At 45.4% G+C, this 20,157-nt stretch overlaps 1 protein-coding gene across 14 annotated transcripts in view; it reads right to left on the bottom strand.

Moving 5' to 3' along the window:
- Positions 1 to 5,555, bottom strand: part of RALGAPB (Ral GTPase activating protein non-catalytic subunit beta) — a 91,282-nt gene extending 85,727 nt beyond the window's left edge. For 2 of the 14 annotated variants that reach the window (XM_070247472.1, XM_070247476.1), the window contains exons 1-3: positions 4,934 to 5,183; positions 2,371 to 2,570; positions 927 to 1,168 (exon numbers count right to left, since the gene is read on the bottom strand). The gene's annotated coding sequence lies outside the window, so the exon portion shown is untranslated. Of the gene's footprint in view, positions 1 to 926; positions 1,169 to 2,370; positions 2,571 to 4,933 lie in introns of all 14 variants that reach the window. The other 12 variants (XM_070247471.1, XM_070247474.1, XM_023626548.2 and 9 more) reach the window with 9 other exon arrangements.
- Between the last annotated feature and the right edge of the window lie 14,602 nt (positions 5,556 to 20,157).

Raw genomic sequence — 20,157 nt, 5'->3', positions numbered from 1 at the left:
GGACAAGAGAAAAGCAAACTCCAATGTGGCTAATAATTGAGGAGGAGGAGGCAGGAAGGCTGGGGATGCGGCAGGGAGGGTTGCACTGCAGTGAGATATAAACATAACTATAGTCAGATGATTAAGGGGTTTGACTGCTATGTTTAGGATGCCATAAGTCTCCTCCCCAGATAGGCTCTGCCCAGCTGAGCTGCTAGCAGAGAAGTCTCCACCTTCGATGCTCCAGAAGTAAATCTGATAGGAGGAGGGGGAAGAAGGTGAAAGTGCTCCTCTACAGATCACTTAATTTCTTTCCCAACTCTACATGTACCCATTTTCTAGGTAATCTCTCTGGAGGCTTCCATTCTCAGGTGACTGTGTTCTGGTTAACAGCTTACGGCTTGTAGGCTCTACCACAGAGGAACATGAAGGTCTGGTCTAATTGACAAATTACCAAAACGATCGATATAGTGGTGGACACACTAAGACCAGAGCCTGACATTAACTACATCAATTGATTCAACCAATATTTATTACATGCCTTCTATACATCCAGCACAGGGAACATAATAGCAAATAAACATCATCCCTATTCCCAAGGAGCTTCAAGTCTAATTACAGAGAACAAATTTTAAAACTTCATAAAGTAAATCCACATATCAGTTATTGCATTAAACAAACACTTATTCAACACCTGCTACGTGTTAGGTGTTATCCTAGGATGTAGCTACACAATATAAACAGGACACAATGGCTGCCCAAGATAAGGTGTCATAGTGAGGAAGACAAGAGAAATCCATGACACCACAATAAAATAGAATTCAACAAGATAACTGACATGATGAGGTATGAAGGTAGCATCACAAAACAGAAAGCCTACTGGAGATCTTGCTTGATAACAGTGTACCTTTGTATAACTGATCATTTTCAAAGAGTTTTCACGTTACCTCATTTTATTCCAATAACAAGCCTGGAAAGTTAAGTAAGACAGATGTCATCATCCACCAGGTGATGGAAAGAAAGTAAGGCTATGACTTGCTCAGGGTCACATCAAGTAACAGTAGAGCTGGGACAAGAAACTCTACTTCCTGCCTCGAAGTCCAATGCTCTTTCCTCTTTTTCTGACTCCATACCTCATCGTATGACCTTGGACAAATCACTTGGCATTTCTTTCTCATAGTTTCCTCATCTGTAAAACAGGGAGAATACCGACAGTACCTAGCTAAAGTGACTTGGGAACAGGATCAAATAAGGCAACATAAGTCAACATACTTTGAGATGTACAAATGCCAAGTACACATTATCAGGCATACCTTGCTTCTCTCAGGAAAAATAGGGTACAGAGTGCCAAAACACTGGTAAACAAATGAACTGTGCTAGATTTTAAGGCACACAAGTGCACCTAAGGTCATCGATATAACTTTATGACTAACAAAGGTAAAAAGGATCATAGCTCATATTTGTTGTAGTCTGACTGATCCTGCAAGGCAAATATCAATCAAGTTTGGCTAAAGAGGAATGATTCACCTATGCACCAGATTCTATCTGTTAGGAATCCTATCAAACACCTGAATTACAAAAAAGACAGACAGGTTCTGCCTGCATTCCTCCCTAAAGTGGAAATAGGTAGTTTTTGATAATCTATCCAAAAAAAAAATCAATACCCTGTCTGCCCCACCCAAGCACCACCACAGTTCTCATCTCTTATGACTCAACTCGCTCTGTCCAATATCCACACGTAACTACTTAAATTTAAATTAAATTAGAGATTCAGTTCCTCAGTTACACTAGTCACATTTCCAGTACTCAAGAGTCATACGTGGCTAGTGGCTATCATATTGGACAGCGCAAATAAAGACAGTTCCATCACTGTGGAAAATTCTAGGGCAGTACAAATAAAGACTGTTGTATCACTGCGGAAAATTCTATTTGACAGAGCTGCCTTAGGCACTATTACTTTTATTACAACCCTGACTAGACTATAGACTCCTTGAGGACAGGGGCTGTGTCTTATTTACCTTGGTATCCCCAGTTTATATCGCAAACTACATGTCATACATCAAGCACTCACTTTACATCTAAGTGAGTATCTCAAACACAGCAGACTACTCTGTCCACTTCCCCCATCCCCAACACACAAAACAACAAGACATCCTCTCACGGGTAGAATGGGGGTGGAAGGGGACATTGCCACCAGGGGAAGGAGGCCTGCTTTCTAGTACTAGATGTGCTAGAAGCCAACCAAGTATTCCTGGGCAAGTATGTACTTTCTTCATCTATAAAAATTAGAATTAAACTCCATGTACCTTAATTCTAAAACTTTAATCATTTTGCACCAAAGGAAACCATGTATTCTATCAAAAAGGCCTTTACACATGACAGGGAACATACCTGGTAACACCGATGGGTATCTCAAATTAAACAGAATCCATTTCTAGGTCTCAGGCTATCACGATTAGTCACTTTTGGTCTTTAACTGAGTATGTAGAATTTTTCACCTTTACTTGGGCAATCAACTAGACTTAAACCTCAGGCTTAAAGATTGAGTTTCTTCCACGTGCTGAGGCCAGAACTGGATACTCTGTCCATATCTGATCAGAGAAACAAGGGCAAGTTTCCTGAGTATCTGAATTTAACATGAATTGTTCCATCAGTTTCTCTATTAGCCTTAGCCTAAAAATTGACAGAACAGTACAAAACTGAACCAAGAAAATCTTTCAACAACAATCCTTATGGTGTAAAGAACGTCATTATACTAAATGTGTATGTTTTTATTCAGTCCACATACTTCACCACATTTAACTGCTTTAAAAAAATCGTTACTGTCCAAAAACCTCTTCATAAGGACCCTGACACACATACTCACTTTTTATAAACCTTACAGGGTTTTAAGACCGGCCAAGAACAAATACAATCTGAATCACTGCCCTGCCTTCCTTCAAAACTTGTAAATATGTTAGGCAATAGCAGTTCAGGCATTCTGCAATAAATATATACTAAGTTTGTCAATTCCTCTGACATCAAGGTTTTAATCTTCATTAAGTGCTTCTTCTGTCATCTCTCCTGGTGACTAGGGTGAATATCAACAGCAAGTTTATCTACTAGTATTTCCCGAGTACCAATAGATCACTAACACTCAGTGGATGACAACTAAACACTTTGTTGGACAACGACGTGGGGATCATATGCAAAGTCGTAAGGGCAATAAAAAGGTTTCCACTACAGGACTGATTGTGTCTGACTGTGATAAAATCAGACATTAAAAATCAACCAATGTTGACCGCACGTAGTCCTACATAGTGCCTTGCCAGTGGTAAGAACTCAACATGTTTGTTCAACTGCTAGATGGATAAATTAATGAACCTAAGTAGAGATTTCCAAGCAAAAAAACAAAACTCTATAGGCTAAGAACTACCGAACACCTTCTGCAACAAAGGAAACAGAGAAAAATGTTTGCAGTATGAAGTCAATGACATACAAAGGACTCAATCTTTCCATTCAGTGAAATCTTTATATGTCAAAGCACTGAGCGGAACATAGAGATGAACACACGGTTCAAGTTGCTCATAATCTAGTAGAAGAGACAGAAATATGACACAGAAAAATAACTGGTAAATTCCATTATGACGTTAAAGAGCAAACAGGAAAGACCCATGGTGGCTGGGGGGTCACAGAAGACGCATCTTGAATGTCGGGAATGTTAGGATTCAGGCAGCCAGAGATGGGAAGAAAAAGATATGTGGATGAGTGTAAGAGGGAGCAGAAGTGTCTGCGTTTGTGTGGAGGGGGGAGAAAGCATGGAAAATAGTCTCAGCAGAGGAACAGAATACACAAAGACCCAGAGGTTGAGACACTATATCCATATGTACTGTCTATTCAGGAAGATTGCAAATTAACAGTTTTGCATGAAATGTATACACTTTAAAAGGTCCAGCTGACCCAGAAATACTGCAGAGAAAGTTACTTCCCACCCCAAAAAGGCTTTCACAAGGTGTAGCAGTCAGTGGGCCTAATGAAATGATTCCTGCGGGCGGAACTTGCATTTTCAACAAACTCTGATGATTCTCCTCCACTTAACCTGGAGAAATAGTGAAACGTCTGTTGAGATGCAGAATTACCTGCTGCGGCAGTTCCCAAACTGCTGCACCCTGGAATCAAGCGGGCATCTTTCAAAAAAAAAAACTAATGTCTGCCTCCCACTCCCTCCCACACCCTGATTTAATTGGTCTGGGCGTGCCACCCGGGCAGAGGGCATCTTTAACAGCTGCCCCAGTTGATTTTAACGTGCAGTAAAGTTGGAGAGCCACTGACCTAATTGTTAAGAACTTGAATCTGGAGTTAGACGGCCTGGGTTCAAATTACCAGCTGCGTGACTTTAGGCAATAAGTCACCTAACCATTCAGGGAGGGCCTCAGCTGCCTCGTCGGTAAAATGGGGATGATAACCCTACCTTGCAGGGCTGTTGGGAAGTTAGATGTGGTGAACGTAATGGCCTGGCACGATGCCTGGCCTATAGTAACCGCCCAACAAGGGCTGGCTGTTTATTCTCACTATTAACTCTTCCTCACCCGACTGTCACCGTGCGAGGGGCAGCATCGCCCCCACAGGGCGGCAGCAACTCGACCAACCTTGCTCCTGGACCAGATTCTTCGCCGGAGTTGTCGAGCTCCGCCACAGACCCGCCCCCTCCCCCTGGTCGCCGAGAGGGAGCTTCGCCCGGCACTGGCAGCCCCCAAAGGCTAGACTGGGACTGAACCGACCCCACAGAAGCCGCCGACACCAAGGCCAAGCTGCCCAGGGCCCCGCGGGTCCCCCCAAAAATGCCGAGATGCGGTTCCGAAGGCCGGGCCCTTGGAGCACCAGGGGCCGACAAGCAAGGCTGAGCCGCCCCGAGCGTGCCGGGAGGGGTAGGGCAGGGAGGGTCCCGCCGCGACGGGGAGGGCCGCCCGCTTACCTGAGGCGACGGGCGGGGCCCGCATCGCTGGGGCGGGCGCCGCCGCCGCCGGCCGCACTCGGCCTTCCGCCTCACGCCACCCGCGCCATAGGGTAGGCGCCTTCGTGCCCCGGCCGGCTGTCCTCAGGCGGTGGGTCCGTCCACCAGTCAGCTACTAGCCGAGGGTGCCCGGGGACGACGAAGGCCGGCCGGCCGGGCTCTGCTCAGGCAACTTCCGACTGCCAGGGGCGGCAGCGTCAAATAACTCCCCGAGCCGAGTGGGTCACTGCGCGTGCGCGGCGCGCCTGATCAGAGATTTCTCCGAGTCCGAAGCAGCGGCGTCAAATAATTCCCGAGACATGGAGCCGGAAGCTGCGCGTGCGCAGATATCCCAGATCGCCGCGCGGGGCATTCCCTCCTCCCTTTCCGGATCAAGTGGAGCGGGAGGAGTGGGATGACGGATGCGCAGTCCCGATCGAAATCCGGCTGGGGAGGCGCTGCACTTGTGTCCCTGAGAATTCACCTGCACTCCGCCTGTGTTCTGTGCGAATGGAGTAAGGGTCTTCTCTGCAATGTTATGACTCACCCAGGTTCTAGGAATTTCTCACATCCCACCATTACAGCACCCTTCCTTTGAAATGTTGTCTTTTACCCGCCGCCCCTTATTACCTGGGCATAGCGTTAATTATGAGCAATGCTCCCTTCCAAGCCAGGTGTGGGTTACAAAAATGAATCAGACATCAGATTCGGAGCCTGTCATTAAGGAGCTGAGTCTGATAGAGGCGATAAAACATTATTAATAGTAATAATAATAGCAAGAGATACCAGTTTGAGCACCTACAATGCATCACGCATTTTGTAAACTACCACTTTCAATAATTTGGTTTCAGCGTCATCGGAGAAAATAATAAATACCATTAGAGAGGTACAGCTCAAGTGGCTTGGGAGTGTAAAGGAGGAAACTTGGGCTGAGAGAGAAGAGGAGAGAGAATCTGTCCTTGATGTTCAGAGCGGAAGGCATCAGGGTGTTGAGTAGTGCTGGAGGCATGATTATCTGAAAAGAGCAGAATGGAGCAAAGAAGATGCTGACTCCTTACCCTCAGTTAGAAGAGACCATGAAAGAAGGAGTGACAAGGGAATTGGTCTCTTCATAGAAAGGATAAAAGAGAGGAGTGTTTCCTCAAGACCTTGTCTCCGCCCACCCCCCAGCCCCAAGGAAAGTAGCTAAAGGAGAGAAAAGGAAAAAGAAGTAAGAATGTTCCAAGACAGGAACAGGGCTATATCCAGGTCACTTTGTGGATCAAAGCAATACATTTCAGTTAAATGCAATGTGACAAATACTGTAAGAGGCTCACTCAGTGTTTATTCCAACCGCTTATCCCTTGCCTTTCTACACTACAGAGGCTGGGAAGCAAAGCACAGAGTTCCCAACCTCTCTTGCAGCTAGGGGCAGCAATGAGACAAAGTTCTGGCCAATAAGATGTAGGAAGAAGTCCCAAGGGAGAGCTTCCCTTCCAGAATAAAAGGGAAGTCCTTGGAGAAGTTTGTAACCTTCACCTTTCCCCTACTTCATGCTTGGAACTGAGGCATAATGCCTGGAGGTGCAGTAGCCATCTTGAGACCACGGGGAGAACAGTGCTAAGGAAAGTGGAACAGAAAGACAACAGATACCTGGTTCTCTAGGACATACTCAGCAGCTGCACAAACCCTGGACTGCCTTCCTGTTTTATGAGGGGGAAAAAATTGTTATTTAGACCACAGTTTTTTGGGTTATCTGTTACTTTCAACCAGACTCATTCCTAACATCATAATATTGGACACCTGTAATATTTCAGACAGATAAGGGGCTGATAATGGGGGTGACAAGTTGGAAGAGCAATGAGTGATGGGAACTGGAAAAGTGACAGACACAGAGGACTGGGAAACTGTCTAAAAGCTCTTGGGGAAATGATAGAAATACATCTGTCTCCCACTTGGTGACTTTAATTCATTCCTGAAAATACTGTCTCTAAGTGAAAAGCCGTTAAATGAAAAAATACATATTTTCACTAATTTTAGTGGAAAAAATATGTGTTCAATTCTAACCCAAGACACCTAAATATGTTTAACAGAAAAAAATATATCAATGGAACAATGCAAACAAAAATTGTGTAAGCAATAAATAATTTTAAGTTAAGAATATGGCTTTTAGGGGCCAGCCCCATGGCCGAGTGGTTAAGTTCACGCACTCCACTTTGGCAGCCCAGGGTTTTACCGGTTCGGATCCTGGGCACGGACGAGGTGCTGCTCATCAAGCCATGCTGGGGCGGGGTCCCACATGCCACAACTAGAAGGATCCACAACTAAAAATATACAACTATGTATCAGGAGGCTTTAGGGAGAAAAAGGAAACATAAAATCTTTTTTTTAAAAAAAAAACAGAATATGGCTTTTACATAAAAGGTAAGGTATGAGGGCTGTTATACAGACCAGAAAGACAAGATTTAATATTCAGTGGGGGTTGGGGGAGGAAAGATGTAAATGAGTTATTTTTTTGATGTGATATATTTTTCTTTACCAATTTTTAAGATTTTTGAGGGCTTCACTTAAAGTAACATAAAAATAAAGTTGTAACACACAGAAAACACCTTGAGGGAAAATTAAAGACTAAACATCAGAACACTTTGGAACATGAGGGGAAATTGAAGAGTAGACTGAAGAGACATATGAAATGCTATACAGAGTAAAACATTATGTATTCTCTAGATATAGTACACAATTCATATTTGTTCCACATCATAATTTCTACCTAGAAACAGAGAATAAATTGGGGGAATGTCTTCATCTGAAACTGTTATGTCAAAGTATGACTTTGTATCATGTACTTATTTACTGTGTATTAAAAGGCATTGCACTTGAAAGAGGAAAAAACGGAGCAGTTGTATTAACCTTTTGTGGCAGACTTTTTTCCAAAGTTGGCCACACCAATATGGATATAACCCATGCCATGGTTCTTCCTACAATGTAACCAAGACTCTTCCCACTGAGAGATGAGAGCCATATTCCCTCCCCTTGAGTCTAGTTGGGGGCTGTGACTGTACTGACCAACAGGGCAGAAGTAATGCTATGTGACTTCTGGAGCTAGGTCGTAAAGAGGATACAGTTTCCGCCTTTTGCAGTACTCACCCTGGGAACCCACCCACCATGTGGGAGGAAACCCAGGCCACATGAAGAGAGCATGTGGAGGTGTTCCAGCTGACAACCTGAGCTGAGGTCTCAGCTGACAATATCGATGGCCAGACATGTGAGCAAGGAAGCCTTCAGATGATTCCAGTCCCCAGGCTTCAAGCCAACCTATCTGACACCAAGCAGGGCAGAGACACTGTTGAGCCCAGTCCAAATAGCAGATTCACGGGCAAAATAAATAATTGTCATTCTTTTAAGCCACTAAGTTTCGGGGTAAATTGTATACAATCATAGTAACTGGAACACTTTTTAAGAGCCATAACTGAGGAGAGTTGCTAATGGAACAGTTATACGACAGGTATGTTGTCTCTAGCCAATTTTTCTTTTTCTCCCTTTTTTAATTGTGTGGAACTAGCGTGGGGTAGATAACAGCTGGGAGGACTGATACTGTCTCTCCTGAACCTAACACAATACGGGCATAGCGTAGGTGCTCAGTGACTGTTTGTTGGATGGATGGGGAGGTAAATGGATGGTGGATGGATGGTTCATTGGCTCAGCATTGAACCCACTTTCTTGCTGCTACTGTTAAGTCTTAGTGAATAATATCCAATGGCTAGCGGTAGTACCATCATCAGATCTAGGTAAGAGGTCCCCTGCCCCAGACCCTGTGCGTCAAAGAGTACTGCGCCTTGTACTGGTATTCCTCAGAATTTTCTAAGTGTCCCTCCAAGGCCAACAATGCCATCTTGGTAGGGTGCCCCAATCCAGACCAGGCCCCATGTGAGTCTTGTTTGCCAAAAGTTTCTACCTTGAAATTTTGTAAGTCTCACTCCAGTGGTTGGGACTGGCCAGAAGCAGAAGCACCGTCCAGGCAGGGTGATGCAGTCCCAGACCATGTCCATACCCTGTGGGTCTCATTCTCTGTTTCTTCTCTTTGAAGAGCTCTTCAACCCTCCATCTTACTACCGCCCCTCTCTCATTTATGTGCAGAGTTGACCAGATGCCCTGAGGCGCTCCAGGGCTCATATATGGAATCATCCTGGACCTCATGGCCAGTTGTGGTCCCAGAAGGACAGCCTGGCAAGGAACTCACTCTTGCTAGCAGTGTATTTGTTTTGCCAGCTTGTGTGAGTTTGGGTGGCCAAAATAGTGTTGGCATGCTGATTTTGGTGACTCTCACTCCAATTGAAACCAGGGTGAGTTTAAGACCCTTAGCTACCAACAGACCACTGCAAACACTGGGGCTTGAGCTGTATGTGTCTGCCTGGGCCTTGGCTCATACGTCTCTGTTCAGACCACAGTGCCGCTCTGACCTACTGCAGCAGGGATGATGAGGGAGAGGGACAGTGGGCATCACTTGCTCTGTGTATTTTGCAGTCCCTCCACAGCTGGCCCCAAGGTAGTCCCTCACCCTCTTTGGCAGGAGGGGCCGTGCCTATCTCCTCCAAGGACTTCTGAGACATTGCTCCGCAATGCAGTGTATCTTCCCAATGATGTACTTTCTTGCCTCCAATAGATGGGATAACATGCTGCTCTCATCTGTCTTAAGCCATGGAGAACAAGGGATGGGTGTATCTTGTATAAATGGGACTGCTCTTCTCACTCTACTCACAGGCCCCTTTCCTGTGCTCCCCAAGATGGTGGTGTGTGGAAGGCAGGAGTGTGATTGAAAGCAATTACACTTTAGAAATGCAGTAATTATGGCCTAAAGAGTTCAAGCCATGATTGGAAGATATGTCAGTCTATGTTTATGAAACAATACTCCAAATGGTAAATCTAACATGACCAGAAAATAATTATCATTCACATTTTCTAGCATACTCTGGGTAAGATTTGTATTTGTAGTTCTCATCAATGAGGCACAGTAAAAATCTTTGAGAGAGTCGTTGGAAGCCAGTAGTCAAGGACCACCCATGGATGATACAGCATCGTGAGTAAAGATACAGAATTACTATATGATACAGAATTACAGAATTATGATACCTAGAATTAAATAAATGTATTAGAGAACTACGTATTGCTTCAGTACTAACAGATTCCAAACAGCATATGTATTTTTGCAGCAGGAAATATGAAATTAAGCAATAATGATATATTTTACAATAAAAAACATGAAGAGATGGTTTCTGGACTTAAACAGGAAGAGATGGTGCCTGGATACTACCAAGAATCTTCATATGCACTGATAGGAAAATAAATAAAGTCCCAGTACCTCTTCTCTACCCATTATTCTAAATCTCCATCAATAAATCACTATATTCCACATGGGCCCATGAATTTTGTAATACTTTTTTTCTTCTTTTTTAGGAAGATTAGCCCTGAGCTGACTGCTGCCAATCCTCCTCTTTTTGCTGAGGAAGACTGGCCCTGAGCTAACATCCATGCCTACCTTCCTCTACTTTATATGTGGGACGCCTACCACAGCATGGTGTGCCAAGCGATGCCATGTCCACACCCAGGATCCAAACCAGCAAACCCAGGGCCTCCCAGGTGGATTGTGCACACTTAACCGCTCCACCACCAGGCCGGCCCCTGTAATACATTTTTAAGCAAATTGTTTATATATAGACAGGTGCCATGCAAAAATATATTTGCCCAAGGCCTTGCACATACTAGGACCGTCTTGGCTGGTGTCCTCCTCTTCATCCTATAGCCTCCTCCGGTTCCCCATAGTTCCCTTCCTCTACTTTTTTTTTTGAGGAAGATTAGCCCTGAGCTAACATCTGCTGCCAATTCTCCTCTTTTTGCTGAGGAAGACTGGCCCTGAGCTAACATCTGTGCCCACCTTCCTCTACTTTATATGTGGGATGCCTGCCACAGCATGGCTTACCAAGCGGTGCCATGTCCGCACCTGGGATCTGAACCGGCGAACTCTGGGCCTCCGAAGCAGAACGTGCACACTTAACTGCTGCACCACTGGTCCAGCCCCTCCTCTACTCTTGAGAGCACTATTTTCCAGGCCATCTTAATTGCCTGCCTCAGCCCCCACTGGAGTGGCTGCTCATGCCCCAGAACATCCCTTCCAATCAAAAGGTCCAGTTCACACATATACTTCTCCTGCTTGGAGGGAGTGTGCCTGCTCTTTGATTTTTAACAACAGGAAGTAAATTTAGTGCCCAGCAAATAAGGGCAAGCTGCTGAGAATGGACTGTTGTCTGAATGCCATGAGTAAAGGTTATCACAACATGTTTATTTTGAGACCTTGACATGCTGCCTGTTCACTGGACTCTCTAGTTAGGTAGGCCAGTATCGTAGATGGGAAAGTCAACCTGGAAAAGCAAAATGCCTGCAGTGCCTCATCCAAACCCTCCATGGAATACCCTAGAACTGGCCATTTGGGTAAGTTAAGGAAAAAACTCAGGCTTTTAGCCAGGATGCATTGGTGACAGAAACCTAACTTACGCTTAAAAAAAGAAATATTTATTGGAAATCTTATGTAATCAAATGAGGGGGAGGGCAGAGATCAAGTTGGGCCCCCAAGACAGCAAACACCGGGGACCAGAATCCCACTGGGACTCCCTGCCCTGCCTCCCTGCCTCTCTCTGTGTGAACTTCTGACTTCACACTCATTCTGGCTCTTTGCATACAGTGAGAGACATATGTTAGGTTTATCCTGGGGCACATCTCCATCCATCTTCCACTGAGAGTAGGCAGGACTGCCACATACGGTTGTGCACTGTACAACTCATGGGAGCCGTTCACATCATAGTCTGCAGCTGGGAAGCTGAGATGCTGGGGATGCTTAGCTGAGCCAATGCCATAGAAAATGCTTGAGTTAAAGGGAGGGGAAAAAAGGATAGGTTTTCCTAGCATATCCTTCTCTGGTGGAGGAGAGTGGCCCTTGATGAGCCCATTGCAGGGGAGTTCAAAGAACCCTACCCTAACCCCTGATGACCTCCGTAATAAACTGCCAGGACATAGCTCAAAGGCATTGGCTCTGTGAAGCTATGTATTCCCAGCCTTGATTCACGTCAAGCAGAAGATAGTTAAACCTGTGAAGGCAGAACCCATAAAGGGTCTATTAGAAATGGTGAGAGGTTTACAAGGAGTGTGGCACCTTCAGAAAAATGTAGCACTTAATGGCAATACCTGTGACATCGGAGCAGCCACACTTCAGTTACTTAGAAATTAAAGACAAAAAGGTTGAAATACATTCTTGTGTGAGTTGCTTCACTATGGAAAAGCTGTCTGTCTTGAATTTGGAAAAGACAGCATTTTTTTTTTTTTAATTATAAAACTCTTGCCCCGGACAAAACAGTGTCTCTCGCAGATCTAAATTAAACATAACATAAAGCCTGGTTTCCTTCAACACCTCTGAGGGATATCACAAATGCAACTTATTTCACAAAGCTAGGGTGGGGAAAACGTCTCGTGCCTTTTCTTTGTAGAATCTAATAGAATCTGCTCTGGGCCTCCCATTTCCTGAACTGGTGGGCAGTCATCTCAGTTGTTATGGGGTTCTGATGCCCTTTGGGTTCTGATAACGTCCTATAGGAGTGCCAAAGACCAAACGCCGGGGAGAAACCCTCTAAACTCTCGTCTATACTGGTCAGTGCAGGTGAGTCTCCTGTGTGAGGAGTCACATGCTCGCTTACTGGTGGGAAATTCCCAGTGAAAACATTAGAGGTTATCCATGTCTCCTTAGGTACTGCTTAGCTGCATTCCACAAGTTTTGCTGTAAGGTATTTTCATTATCATTCAAGTCTAAGTATTCTCTAAAGTTTGTTCTGTTTTTTATATGTCTTTCTCTTGTAGGCACATATTGTAGTCTGATACCGACACATTGGTATTTCAGAATTGCTTTGCAGCCTAAAATGAGGTGAATATTTGTAAACGCTCTAAATGTGCTTGAGAAAAATATATACTCTCTCACTGTTGGGCAAAGATTTTGAAATATGTTTTCTAAAATATCTATTAAAATCAAGCCTATATTCCAAAGACTAGAGTATGGAAAGGGAAAAATAGTAACTTTACAGTGGAAAATGTGGCAGTCACTGCATTAACCAAGTAATCAAGGTTAATATCACCGGTGATAAGTAATGTTGATACCACGTACCCCCTGATATGATGTGATGAGAGGAGCACTTCACCTCTGTGATATTCTTCTCAAAAACCCATAACTCCAGTCTAACCGTGAGAAAACAGCAGAAAAACTCAAATTGAGAAACATTCTACAAAATACCTTACCAACACTCTTTAGAACAGTCAAGTTCATGAAAAACATGGAAAGACTGAGAAACTGTTTCAGATTGGAGGAGATTAAGGAGACTTAATGACTAAATGTAATATGGTGTTCTGGATTGGATCCAGAAAACGGACATTAGTGGGGAAACTGGTGAAATCCAAATAGAGTCTGGAGTTCAGTTAATGGCAAGGTACCAATATTAATTTCTTAATTTTGACAAATGTACTGTGGTTACATAAGGTGCTTATTAAGGGAAGCTGGGTGAAGGGCATATGAGAATGCTCTGTGCTAGGTTTTTAACTTTTCTGTAAACCTAAAATTATTCCAAAATAAAAGGTTTACTTTAAAAAGTCGTCTGTTATTTGTATTGTTCAAGTCTTCTAATGAAAATAAGGGGGGAGGGTCTGTCTGCACTTCTTCAACCCCAAAGTCCCAAGACAAGAAAACAAACACCAGACTTGACCATCTTCTTGATAAGGTGCAGAAGAACCTTTAATAGATAACAACAGAGGTCAAAAATTTAACAATGAATCAGGGCACCTGCTATACCAAGAGTTTTCACACATCACTCTGTTTGATCTTTACCACATCCCTCTTAAGGGGGTAACTGAGGCCCAGAAGGGTTGAAACTTGTCACCCAGGTCACCCGGCTGAGTTGCACCAGGTCTATGTGACTCTGAAGCCAGTGCTCTTACACCCCCTCCAGGCTGCTGCCCTAAGCCTGAGGGCTGCATGCCGTCCACACTGGTCATCTTTGAGCTCCTCCCTCTATCCCCGACGCTGCTTTTGCACGTGGACCACTCCTTCTTTGCCCAGTCAATTCTACTTCCTCAGGGAGACCTTCTCTGACCCCCAAGAAGTCGTGTGTCTGTGTTTAGTCTCACAGCACCTCTCATCTGTCCTTCATAGCATTTCTTACCGTTTTTAATGATTTCTTCGTTTGTCGGTTACTTGCTTATCATGATGGGCCTGTGAGCTGACAGCTGTCTCTGTTCACTGGTGTGTGTTCCCAGTGCTTATCACAGAGACTGGCACTTAGTAGGTGCTCAACAAATAAGTAGTGACACTGAATGAACAAACTCTGGGCGTACTAGGTTATCTCCAGTAGGTGGGACCTGTGCTGGGGAAGCACTATGGACTTGGCATCCTGCCTCCAGAAGGCTCTGGAACACGATGCAAGTCTCCATCAGGCACACCGGATATATATCCAGCCCCACTCTGCCAAGATGGGGAATAGAGATGCTAGAAAACGGAGGACCCAGGCTGGAGCAGCATCTTTAAGCCCCTACAAGATGCAGCAGCCTTCCTGTAAAGGAGCATCCTCACAACACTCTCCTTTCACGGAATTCGTCTTGAGCCCCTCCTTGTCTAGGTCTACGCTGTCCGATAAGGTAGCCACCAGCCACACGTGGCTACTGAGCATTTGAAATGTGGCAAGTTTAAACTGAGATGTGCTGTACGCATAAATACACACCAGATTTCAAAGACTTAGTTTGGGAAAAAACTAAAATATTCCATTAAAATTTTTTACATTGATTATATGTTGAAATGACAATATTTTTTGATGTCATAGGTTAAAATATATTACTAAAATGTGTCTCATCTGCTTCTTTTTAGTTCTTTAATGTGGCTACTAGGAAAGTTTTCAACTATAATGTAGGTTGCATTGTTTCTATTGGACTATGCTATTCTGGACTGTAAGACCCATGACATCCTTCAGCTTTGTTCAGAGCTGTCCACTCAGCTTAGAGCAGGGCCCAGCACATAGTGACTGTTCCATAAATACCCAGCATGCAAATTAATAGAACTTATTGTCTATATACTTGTGTGTTATCCCCCTGAAGGCAGAAATTTTCTTTTTTTTTTCTCTTTTGTGAGGAAGATTGGCCCTGAGCTAACATCTGTGCCAATCTTCCTCTATTTTATGTGGGATGCTGCCACAGCATGGCTTGATGAGCAGTAATCAGAACCTGCAAACCCCAGGCTGCCAAAGCGGAGCACATGAACTTAACCACTATGCCAGTGGGCTGGCCCCAGAAATTTTCTTATTCATCATTATATCCCTATTCTTAGCACAGTGCCTAACAAACACTTTTTGAATGGACAAATGAACCTTCATTCTTCCAGTTCTCTGTTCTCCTGGCTTGATTCTGCTATGTAACTCTCACCAGCTGCTTCACCAGGGCCTCTGGTGCCAGGCACTGATTGTCTAATGGGATCATGGCTCTTCATGACCTTAATCCTGGTTCTTGGGCCACCTCACCAACACCCTGCAAAGGTTTCCTCGAGCTCAGAAGACCTAGGATGACTCCTGCTTGAGACACAACAGTGATGAGAGGCTGTTATTTTAGTGTTAGCTGAAATAAGCCTCTTGTCTCTGTACACGTCAGGTTCACAAGTTCACTCCTCAAGACTGTTGATTAAGACGGGGAATATTTTAGGAAGACTGGATAATAGGCAATAATTTGAAGCAGATGGAGGGAATAGTAAAACATCCTAATTTCCAGTATAAACAAGCATCTGACAGCCTGGTATGTTCATGCTATTTATGAAATCATCCTGCAATGTTTTTCACTATTTAATACACCAGGAAATGGAAAACCAGCTGAGCTACTCATTAGAAGAGAGACAGGTCCCTTCATTTCTCTGAGACTTGGTTTCCTCATTTATAAAATAGAGGATAATTAAATCTACCTCACTGGGTTGTTGTGAAGATTAAATGAGGTAATTATACATGCAGACTTACTTATCACAGTGTATGGAATTTAATAAAAATTCAATCAATAGTAGCAATGATTAACACCAGCCCCACCGGGATGTCTGCAAATTGCAAAGTAGAAAGTATTCGTGGTGTCACGTTAACAGATGAGTCTGTCATAATGACATTTTGTATTTGTTCTTCATTTTAACTATCAACAAGCTAGAAGTGCACACCAAATAAAAATAGCTGATGTTTATTGAGCCCTCAGGACGAGGCAGGAACTGTGTTATGCATTTAACCTGCATCGTCTTATTTAATCCTTACTATTTGAGGTAGGTGTTATTCCCATGGTCAAATTACAGAGCCAGAAACTGAGGTTCAAGGAGGCAAAAAAAACGTGCTCCAAGCCCCATAGAAATTAGGGCAGAACGTTAGAATTCAACAGGCTCTCACTGATTTCACCAGACTGCTTCCCAGTGCAGGCGGAGTTAGGTATCCTGGTGGCATGACAGTCGTAGTCACAGGGGCAGAGGGGCCTCAATGAGCTATTCCTGGTGCCCATGGTCAAGGCCACCACTGCCTTCATTCCTCATCCTTAAATGAAGATTAGCTCCTTGCCTGTGTCAGTCACTCTGCTGATAAGTAATACCCTTTAGGCTGTTATGAGCAGAGACTCATTTGGCTCCCTCTAGTAATGGCCCAGCAGTGGTGAATGTAAGGTCTCACCAAAAAAAGGGAAGACGAGAATTTTGGTCACTTGGCTTATAAAAATTAGGGGAAAACTGAACCCCCAGGCCTGGTGGCAAGTCTGAATGCTGCTCATAGCCAGGACTTGTCAAGTATGAACATGGTTTGGAAATTGAAATATCATTCTCTCCCTGTAAGAGTTCTAGAAATGGTTCTCTCACCTGCAACAGGAGCTCATTGGTCTGTACCTTTGGACTCTGCTGTTAAAGGAACTCAATTCCACTGTCTCTTCCTGTTTCTGTTCCTACAACCAATTACTCAGGCTCCTGACACACTCAGAACTCCCCAAGAGGAAAACCTGCCTGGCTTGGTTACCACTGCTCTTTGTCCTAGACCAAGGTCATGAGTTAGGCCTGTTGAGGTTGTGGGTGAGGCCCACCCTTGGGTGCCTGTGCTTCCTTAGTCCACTGAGCTGTGTGTGTGTGTGTGAGGGGCGGGGGGGGGAGGGGGGGGGACATGGGGCTGCAGAGCTGACAGCTGTAGAGCCTGCCCTCAAGACATGCACAGCCTGGTGTGGGTAGCCAATCCCAGCCTGATTCGGCCGCCACCCTCCCCACCTAGCAGACGTTCACAATCAGGTGAAACACTACAGGGGCCTTGCAGGTCTCTTGTCTCCTCAGTCCCCTGAGCCTTTCTCTAGCATATTACACGTTTTAGTACTGGATTTATGGTATGTCTCTGACATCTAAAATGTAAGCACATAAAGGCGGGAATTCACTTTTTTGCCTTCTTTTGCTTACCACCAGTTCCTAGAATTGTGCCTGCACATAATTGGCACTTGATATGAATGAAGGGAGGGCAGGGAATCCAGTCCAGGCGAGGTTTAGCCAATGAAGGCTTCCGGAAGGAAGTGACACCAGCTGAGTCGGGCAAGCATCTGAAATAGAGGATGCATTCCAGGCACACAGACCAGGGAAAGGAGAGCATGTTCAGACACCTTAAGTAGTAATGTGGCTGGGGCCTATGGTGCTTGTGGGAAGTGAAGCGTGAGATGAGGGTGGACAGGCAAACCACGGGCAGTGAGGAGGGCCCTGCATGTCACCCCTGGAGAATGAGAAGTCTATGTGGGGGCTGAGGCTGAGGTGGGGCGAGGGTGGCACAAGGCATGGGAGGGCAGACCTAAGAGACTGGGCCAAGGCTGAGGATCATTTACAACTGGAAAGTGAAGAAGTTAATGATGGAGAGGAGCTGTCCTTCACTGAGTGTTTACTGTGCCAGGGGCTGCAAGAAGCACCTCTAATGCCTTACTTCATCAACCTCCACAGCCAGTCATCATGCTGGATGCCACGCAAACAGGGCAGGCGACCTCCACAGCCAGTCATCATGCTGGATGTCACGGAAACAGGGCAAGCAATGAGAGAAACCTCCACACACTGACCATCTGGCTTATTAGGAAGGAAATTTTGGCGATCTTGGGCTGAGCCATAGGAAGTGATCACACCTCAAGCACCCTATACTCCCCTGCCCTCCCCCATTTCACCAGCCACGGCCCTTTCACCTCTTCCCTTCTTTCCCAGCACTCCACCACTGTCCCCTCCTACAGAACATAGGCAAAAGGACATCAGGGACCCCCAGGCTATAGGATTGAGGTAGGGGTCCAAAAAAACTATGAGAGAATAAGCAGAATAAAGGGCAAGGGAACAAGGTGCAGACACCACTACTGAAAGCTGACAGACGCTGCTTAGCAACGAGGGGACAGTCAGGGTTGAAGAAAGAGGTTTGCAAATGTCAAGGCGACAACCGACAGGAAAACTTCACTGAAAAGGAAGGAACTTTGGCCACGTTGGGAAATGTGTTCATTTTTCACTAGAGGACTGGGGCCACGGTTGGATGAAACTGGCCCAAAGGAGTTGGAGTAGGTGGGAGATCTTAAGAGAGCAAATGGGAGATGTCACATGGTCCCTGGGGAGGAATGAAGGAGAGGGGCAAGGCAGAAACAAGGACCTCTGCTGGAAGTGGCGGGAAGGAGGCCCTTCAGCCCCGAAGAGTGCCTCCCGCTGACAGAGGCCATCAAGGTGCTGAACTCACCAAGCCGGGCCTGACCACCTGGTTCCTACCTCAGCCCGTCAATGTGCTTTCAATTTCAATGCAAGGGATGGACAATCAACCCCTCCCTCTCCACCGCGGCCTTTGGGAGTTTGTCTATGTGGACTACACCTGAAAAATGAGGACAGAGTAACACGTGCCCACAGGGTGGTAAAGCACATCATCGCCATTGTTACTGAACATAATTCCCAAAGACCAAATCTACCTTCTGGCAACAGTAACAGAAACCCCAACTCCTGGCCTTTGCCTACCACAGCCCCAGATTCTCCCAAGGACAGCTGTTCCTCACACACCCCACTCCCACCCTTGCTCAAAACCATTTTCCTAAATTCACCCAGTGTACCCTCACTCCCAGAACTCAGGGCCCTCCTGCCTTCCTCAAGTACTTCAGCCCCTGAATTTGTCTCTAAGTCCACCCACCTTCACCCTCTTTTCCAAAGCCCTGGCCCAAATGTCTCTCATCCAATTCGATCCTAAGAGTTTCCTTCTCCCCTACACCTGAGCCACTTGGGATTGTTCAACCCCTAGTCCAAATTCTACATCCCACCTCCTAGCCCCTGGGTCAAGGCTTCGCACTGTGCTAAGCGGGAAGTCTCAGTGCGTGAAAACCGGAAGATCTACCCTGTGACCCACTTTCTCTGTATCCAGCCTTGCTGACACTGGGAGGTATTGGCTTAAAAAAAGAACAAAAAAACAAGCAACGGGGCAGTTTCAAGATTTATTTGGTGGGTGAGAGGACAAGGATACAAAGCACAGAAAACTCTTGGCTCTAAAAAGTTACACTGGAGGACAGGGGGACATGGAGGCCACTGAATGACCTGGCCCAGACGAAAGGAAACCAGTCTTCTTGGTCCATGACGCTCTGCGACACTGCTGGGGAAGGGCAGAGCCAGCTCTGGACATAAGCCTCATGTATCCACTCACGCTGAGGGAAAAGTCCTCCTATGTTTTGCTGATACAACAGGGTTAGAAGGTCTGGCGAGGTGTCATGTGGCAACATCACTCTTCACTCTGCTACACCAGTGTCTGTGATGAACTCCAAAATAATCTAAAGGAGAAAGTCAACAAGGCCAGCAGCTTAGAATTTTCATCTCAGAAACAAAGGCTGACTTAGCCCCTTGGCATTAACTTACCACGAGGAGGCCTCTCCAGGAGAACTGGGACCCAGGTAAGCATCCTGAGAGGGCCAGTGCGTCCAACCCCTTGAGGCTTCCTCCAACGAGCTCCAGATCTACAGCAGCACCCCTAGAGTGACAAGGAGGCCACAGAGCAGGAGGTCACAAGGAGCATTTGATCTCCAATGTCATCTCCTCTTTCTTCAAGCTGTCATCAGTGAGGATGCCCCCAATTAATCTGGGATGAGTTGCCAGTTTTGTTTTTCACACTAAACTTGACTCAAAA

Source organism: Equus caballus, chromosome 22 (genome assembly GCF_041296265.1).
Source record: "Equus caballus isolate H_3958 breed thoroughbred chromosome 22, TB-T2T, whole genome shotgun sequence".
Taxonomy (NCBI): domain Eukaryota; kingdom Metazoa; phylum Chordata; class Mammalia; order Perissodactyla; family Equidae; genus Equus; species Equus caballus.
The sequence above is the reverse complement of the archived record's forward strand: the minus strand, read 5'-3'. Positions and strand labels throughout refer to the sequence as shown.